Raw genomic sequence first — 7,673 nt, 5'->3', positions numbered from 1 at the left:
TTGGACAAGGAGGGGGCGGCGCCCCCCCCTTTCCTTTCCCCCACTCTCTCCTTCCCTCTCCTCTCCTACTCCAACATGGAAGGGGGAGTCTTACTCCCGGTGGGAGTAGGACTCCTCATGGGGCGCGCCAAGGGTGGCCGGCGCCCTCCCCTCCTCAACTCCTTTATATACGGGGAGGGAGTCACCCCCTTGAGACACAACAATTGATCCTTGGATCTCTTAGCCGTGTGCGGTGCCCCCCTCCACCATAATCCACCTCGACAATATCGTAGCGGTGCTTAGGCGAAGCCCTGCGTCGGTAGAACATCATCATCGTCACCACGCCGTCGTGCTGACGGAACTCTCCCTCAAAGCTCGGCTGGATCGGAGTTCGAGGGAAGTCATCGAGTTGAACGTGTGCTGAACTCGGAGGTGCCATGAGTTCGGTACTTGATCGGTCGGATCGTGAAGACGTATGACTACATCAACCGCGTTGTGCTAACGCTTCCGCTTTCGGTATACGAGGGTATGTGGACACACTCTCCCCTCTCATTGCTATGCATCACCATGATCTTGCGTGTGTGTAGGAATTTTTTTGAAATTACTATGTTCCCCAACACGGGTGCCCGCACCCCCCCCCCCCCGAATCAGCCCAACACCAAAACCGTTTCGGCCATAACTTTTGATCCCGGAGTCCGATTTTGACGTTCTTTAGCTCGTTGAGTAGCTATTGACATCCCCCTTCCATCTAGATAGGTTCCAACACCATTTGACTCCATCAAAATTTTGGCATTTTTGCATCTTTGCATAGGCCATCCACCATATCATACGCAAAACCACCATAGCTTTCCGCAACCTAACCCTTTTTGTATCCATATAGCATTTGTGGTTGCTTGAGTGGTGACTTGAGTCTCCTATGGTGTTTCGGCTACTTAGGGATGGTCGCTTCGTCATCAACCACCACCACCACTTCCGCATTGCTAACTCCGGAACCGACCACTTCACCATTTTGACAACCTAACCGTAAGCAAGAACGGTAACCTCCATATCATCTTGGTATCGTGGTATCCTATCATTGTACATTCTTGCCTTTACATTGTTAACCCCTTAGCCCATTTTGCTTCACTTGCCTATCGAGACTAGCCATTTGAGTATTGCCGGCAACGTTACTTGTGCACATTAGTGATCCATACCTTACATTGCATACATACCCTATCATATTGGTATCATCTTGGTATCATCATATCATCCCTTGTGCCACAAGATTGTTCCCGCATATACAAAATTGCTACCTTGGTTTGTGCATTTCGCATAGTGGCCATATCAAAAAAAAGAATAAGCTTTTAAGCAAAAAGAAAAGGAGAGCAAAGAGCTTATAAGCAATAGCCATAGCATCGCCACATTGCATACCATACTACCATATTGATCATCGTGGATCATCGTGTGCGAAACACCGGAACATCATACATATATAGAATACTTGGGATAGAAAGCTCATACATTTTGCATCTTATAGGTTGTGCACAAGTGTCGTATCCGCCTATCGAGCAATCATGCTAGTGTCTCTCTTGAGTTGTGCAACACGAGCGTATTCCGTGGATTCCACATTTTGTGCTCATTCCTTGGTTGCACGACCTCATTTATCTATCTGTGTGTGTGTTTCCGTGTGCCACATCTTGCTATTGGTCTACTTGTTTCACTTGCGAATTTGTGAATCTTTTCCAACATTATTGACTCTTGCTAACATTTTGCATCAAATTTTTGTGCCACTATACTCACCGAGCTCCACCATAAGCCTTACAGGTGTAGGTGTGAGAATTGACAAGATCCGGTACCAATTGTGCTATTTCCTTGTTACATTATTGAGTGATCATTGATCCATCTCCAATATTGGATAAGGTACATTGGTCTAGTTCTTTCCTTTCTTCCACTCACATTTGCTCGAGTCTTGTGATGGATAGGCAAGGCATTTCATCTCCGGTCTTCCACGACAACGACAACGCGAACAACTACATCACCAAAACGCCCATCTTTGGACTACAACGAGCAATGCGAGGCATTGAGCGACTCACCGTCGACATTCACCAACGCGAAGCACGGACAAGGGACTACATCGACGCCAAGTTGGATGCACAATTAGATGACATCCGATACGTGTGGGCCAACTACAAGTCTTCTTCCTCTTCGTCGTCTTCAAGGCGGAGATGCTCAAGTCGCAAGTCTTCGGAGAGGCCACAAGATGCAAGTACCACGCGGCGCCGTCAAGAAAATCAACATGAGCACAAGAGAAGACCGTGAGACGAGCACCACCACGAGCAAGCTGCGACTACTACCACCACTTCGACATCTTCGCCAAGTGTTCTCAAGGCATCTTCGCCTTTGGACGTACGGCATCTTCGCCTACTTACGACGAGTACGCCTACATCGGCCTTCATCCATGGCGAGAGTGATGTTGTGCCATCTTTGGCCTTCATCCACGACGAGAGTGATGACGTGCCATCTTCGGCCATCACCCACGGCGACGACTATGAGATGGTTGAGCATGGGATTTTCCCTTCGACCACGGCGACGTATGATGAGTTGAGTGACTTGTGCCACCATATTGAGAGTGAGAGTGACTTCACCACTAGCCCCATATATGATTCCCATGTGAGGAGAGCCACAACTCCCACCACTTGAGTGAGATGAGTGACTCCACCATATGTGACATTGAGTGCACCTACCTTGAGGGAGTGAGTGAGCCACCACCACATAGAGAGAGTGAGGAAGTTGATAGGGCACGTGAGGCCATTTCGATTTCTAACAACTTACCCTCTACCTCTATTGTCTCTTCTCATTTGGTGATAGGTCCCATATATGATGATGCGCCGATCCGCGACGACTTCGTCCTTCCTATGGACAAGGCGATGGCCATGGTGGAATATGATGCACCCCCCACATGGTTCCATCAAGATGAAGATGACCACGACTTGGTCTTCCACACCTCACCTACAACACATGAGTGATGCTCCAAAGGTAACATAGGTGATGGTGCTTCTCTTGTCCCACTAGTGAACTATCTCACCAATGGTTGCTTGCATGATATTGATCCACCTATTCCCATGCTTCATTCTAGTGCGACTTCCTCATGTCATGACTTACCAATGTATGATGAATATGATGATGAGCATGTTGAATTGCCTAGTTGTGATGCTATGCTCCATAGGATATCATGTGAAAATTCTTTTGGTCACATCATGTTTGACAATACATTGAACTTGTCATATGCTATGAGTGAGATCTCCCATATTGCATCATTTCAATCTCAACATAGTAACTATGCATGCCCCATTAAAATAAATCCCATTTGCACTTATGGCATAGATGACAAGATGATGGTTATTGGCATTTGCTTTTCTTGCGATGATATTGCCATGCTTCCTTTACATGATTTGCGCAATTCATCTACTATGTCATGCCATGATCACATTGTTCCAAATATGCATTGTTTTGGATGTTGTCAATATTCTCCATGTGATGTTTCCATTTATTCTCATGAGGAGACCCCCATAGTTTCCTCATACATGTTAGGAGATTTTGATCCATCCCATTCATTGCATGATCCCACTACTTGTGTGCACCATATGCTCCCCAAGAATGAAAATGATATTGATGTGCCATATACTTGCATTCTCAATTTGTGTCCTCATCGTGTCATACACAATAACTATTCTTTCATGATGGATGACATGTTCTTATACCATGCATCAAATTTCTTTAAGCGATGCTTATCTTGTACTAACTCACACATGCACATACACATCATGATGGATGATGTGTATATTTACTACGCACACACTTTCTTTGGTTTGTGTCTCTTTTATGTAGGTACACATGAATACTTGTCAACCTCGCAATCCCACGAGTTGACAAAACGAGCTCCAGAGAGAAATGATGACTTGGGATCCCATGCATTGCTTTTGCCACCGCTCTCTTCACGCAAAGACTTCGCGCATTTCTTCTACATGGCTCTCACTTGGCTATGGGTTATTGTCCATTACATATTATATGCCCATCTTGCCATGTTCACTTTAAATGATATGCTCATTCCTATGCCTTTGCCATGCATTTGTGACCCATGCTTTGCATTACATATGATGATTGATTCTACTACTTGTATGTGCATTTGCAAGATTGGTGGAGATGTTGCTTGTTATTGCCATGTTCCATTTATGCCACATTCCTACGATGATACTATGATCTTGCATTGTGCTCGTGCTCGCGATATGTCATGTGCATTTCCTATATCTATTATTTGCTCACATGACATGATTGCCATGATTTCCTCTAGTGTGTTGCATCTTCGCTCCACTAGTTTGCACGACTTGATTGCTATGCTTTCTCATGTTGCATCCAATTCTTGGATTACTTGCTACTATCACATGTTTGGTTGCAACAATGTCATTACTTCACATATGCCTATGCCTACTATTTGCTCTCATGACTTGATTGCCTCGCACATGTTGCAAAATTGCTATATCATTTGTGTTGAGTGCCTCACTTTCTTCCCCACACCATATGCACATTATGCTTGGATTGTCTTGCACTTTCCCCATGTGTTTAGACATTTCATTTCTCTTGGTGTTGTGGATGACTCTTATGCCTACCATAGACCGTTCATTGAGAGTCTTATGCATGCTTGCTATGGGCTTGAGGTAGATGCTTATTCTCATGTCCAACATATTAGCACCTTTTCCTCACCTTTGCATGATTGTTTCCATGATACTTTTCCATGTGCTCAATTTAGATGCTTAAATGCCATGCCACTCTTCTTTCTCAAACCATATGCTATGCTTGAGGACAACACTTGTTGGGTTAATCACCTCTCGAATGCTTGGTTTTGCTCTAACACTAACCACATTTGTTTTTCCAAGTGTTTGTTGTACTTGCTCCTTTTGAAGGACTCACAAGACGGTGCGACATCGGAGAGTGCCCATTTCGAGCTTCCACATGACAAGTACTTGGTGGACATCCACTTCTACACGGCGACGCCCTCTCAAATTAGAGTGCTCAAAGCAAGCCATCGCTCTGGATACATTAGCATGGGATAACATCATAGGATTCCGGTCCTATTGTGTTGGCCTTCGGGATCGGAGTAATGATTAATAGGGACAGTCGGGGGCATTCGTATTTCATAGTCAGAGGTGAAATTCTTGGATTTATGAAATGGTGATGAAGATCACGATCCGCTGATGGATCTCTCCCAAGGGGGGGAGATGATGCGGAGTATCCTTCGACCATCACCATGGACGTGACACCGCCACCGCAAGCACGGAGAGGACCTATGATGAGAGCTCGCGCACGCATCATCGAAACCAAGGTGAACTCTTTCCTCTTCGAGTTTCATTTGGTTTCACACACGAGTCGGATTCTACCTCATATGGAAACTCTACGCACTCGTAGGTATCAAGAAGAAGACCGTGAAGTGGCGAGAACAGAGACACAAGCAACCATGGAGAAGGAAGAGCAGTGAGGGAACGAGAAGAACGGAGCAACGGTTGGCTCGGACCATGCCGGGTGCCCGGTCACCGAAGGCCCCGGGTGCCCGGCAACCTCCAACCGCCGAGGCCGCGGCCTCCCTGGCTGGCCCGGGTGCCCGGGCCTTTCCCCGCCGGGTGCCCAGCCCCCCTGGCGCGGCGCCCCTGCACCCCGGGAGCCCGGCCACTTGGGCCCGGGTGCCCGGCCTCCTGCCTGAGCCGGCCCAGCTCGCCCCGGGTGCCCGGGCTCTCACCCCCGGGTGCCCGGCCTAACCCGCGCCAGCCACCAGCCCCGCCCCGGGTGCCTGGGCCTTGGGCCCGGCCGGTCCTCCTCCAACCGGCGCCCCTGACCGGTCCGGCTGCCCGGCCGGTTTGACCCCGGGTGCCCGGTCCACTCCGAGGGCCTGCATGCCTCTTTGGGTTTTTACCCATGTATGCCCCCACCTCCTCTTATTTGGTCTCTAAACTATATAAGGACACCCCCTAGCTCATTAGAAGGATAGCAAAGTATTTGATAGACAAAGAGAGAGCTTTGCTCATCTTCCTCCTCATGGAGATCATGACCTCCTAAGGGAGAAGATCCTCTTGTGGATGTCAGGCCCTCCTCTTGGAGAAGGATCCCCATCATAGGATCATCAGGACCTCTATCCTCATAGGATTAGGATGAACTAGTTACCTCTTGTATCTTCTTGTGTTGGATTTGGACCCTTGTATCTCTCCATGTGTGATTGGATCTAGCATATGTGTGATTGGATCTAGTCAATTTCAGTGTTTCCCCTCTCTTGTGTTCTTCGTGTTCTTGGGGATTTTCCCTCCAATTCGTGAAAGATCTCCATCTAGGGTTCCACCCTACAACACGTCCTCGATGGCATTTTTCAGCAATGGTAACTACTGCGTGGGATGTTTAACTTGCTTGATGATTTTTGATTGGTTGTTTGATCCTTTCATTCTGATGAAGAAAGTGAAAACTAATCTCTAGAATGCGAATTATTTTTGTGTTACACGTAGGTTTGTCGCCATGGTTAGCCAACTGCTGTGTCTGGCGGACTTCGCCAGCATCGCGGACAACATGATGAAAATAGAGTACGAGCGCTAGCCGCCGGCATCACCTAGAGCACCGCAGGCATGTACGTCTACAACGGGCTATACCTCTCCTCCTTGGCAAACTTGTTCACCATCCAGGCGTACAACGTCGCGCTCGCCATGTGGCCGAATTCACTGTTTTGACCCTTTTTGTAAATTTTAGCGCGATCTGACCCTGGTTCAAAAAAATTTCGTGATCTGACCCTTTCCCTACCGCCATCGTCCTTGGCGGTAGAGTAACATAGCCTACCACCGAGTGCTATGGCGGTAGGACTTGAAAATACCCCACCGGCATAGTCCTTGGCGGTAGGGTCTGGAAGATATAAATTAGGTGTGGCATCTAGTAATATAGAAGCACTCTGGTGGAGAGTTGGCCAGCGTGTGCAGGTTTAACTGAGGAGGTCCCGGGTTCGAGCCTTTCTATGGAAAACTAAACAATTTGTCCAATTAATATTAGCATATGAATTATGGAAAACATTTAAAAACATCCGGATGAAAACATCCACCTGTAACCGGGTCAGACGCACGACACGTGTCCCCTGCGCGAGCGAGTCCGCCGCTTCCTCCTCCAGCCTTATCTCCTCCACTCGTTCTCTCCTCCGCTCGTTCTCCGCCAAAGGTCTCCTCCGCTCGTTCTCCGCCAAAGGTTACAAAAAGGGTCAAAAAACAATGAATTCGGCCTCGCCATGTGGATCCTTGCCTCCTCGTCCCTCATATATAACTAGCTTAGCCTGTGCGGCGGCACGCCGCACCCCATCGATATGGTACGTGTGTAAATGCCATTTGTTGCTCATGTAATGGAAAATATGGATGGGCAACATAGTTGGGCATTGCGAATGATTGGAGATGGAGAAGATAAAGGTAGATTAATTTTACTTGTGGATTGTACGATAACTTTTTTCCCTTGTCTTAATAATTGTGCTGATTGTTATGTTTTGAGGATCGCAAATATGGGGTACGTTGAATGAAGAGGTCTCTTTGTGGATATTCCGAACACTATTTGTGAAAGAAAAGTCAGTTTCGAAAGTAGAGGTCTTGGTGAGAAGAAATATAGTAGCTGTTACATTTTTATTGTGAAAGTACATTTGTAGTGTG

Source organism: Triticum aestivum, chromosome 2D (genome assembly GCF_018294505.1).
Source record: "Triticum aestivum cultivar Chinese Spring chromosome 2D, IWGSC CS RefSeq v2.1, whole genome shotgun sequence".
Taxonomy (NCBI): domain Eukaryota; kingdom Viridiplantae; phylum Streptophyta; class Magnoliopsida; order Poales; family Poaceae; genus Triticum; species Triticum aestivum.
This window is presented reverse-complemented; position numbering follows the sequence as displayed.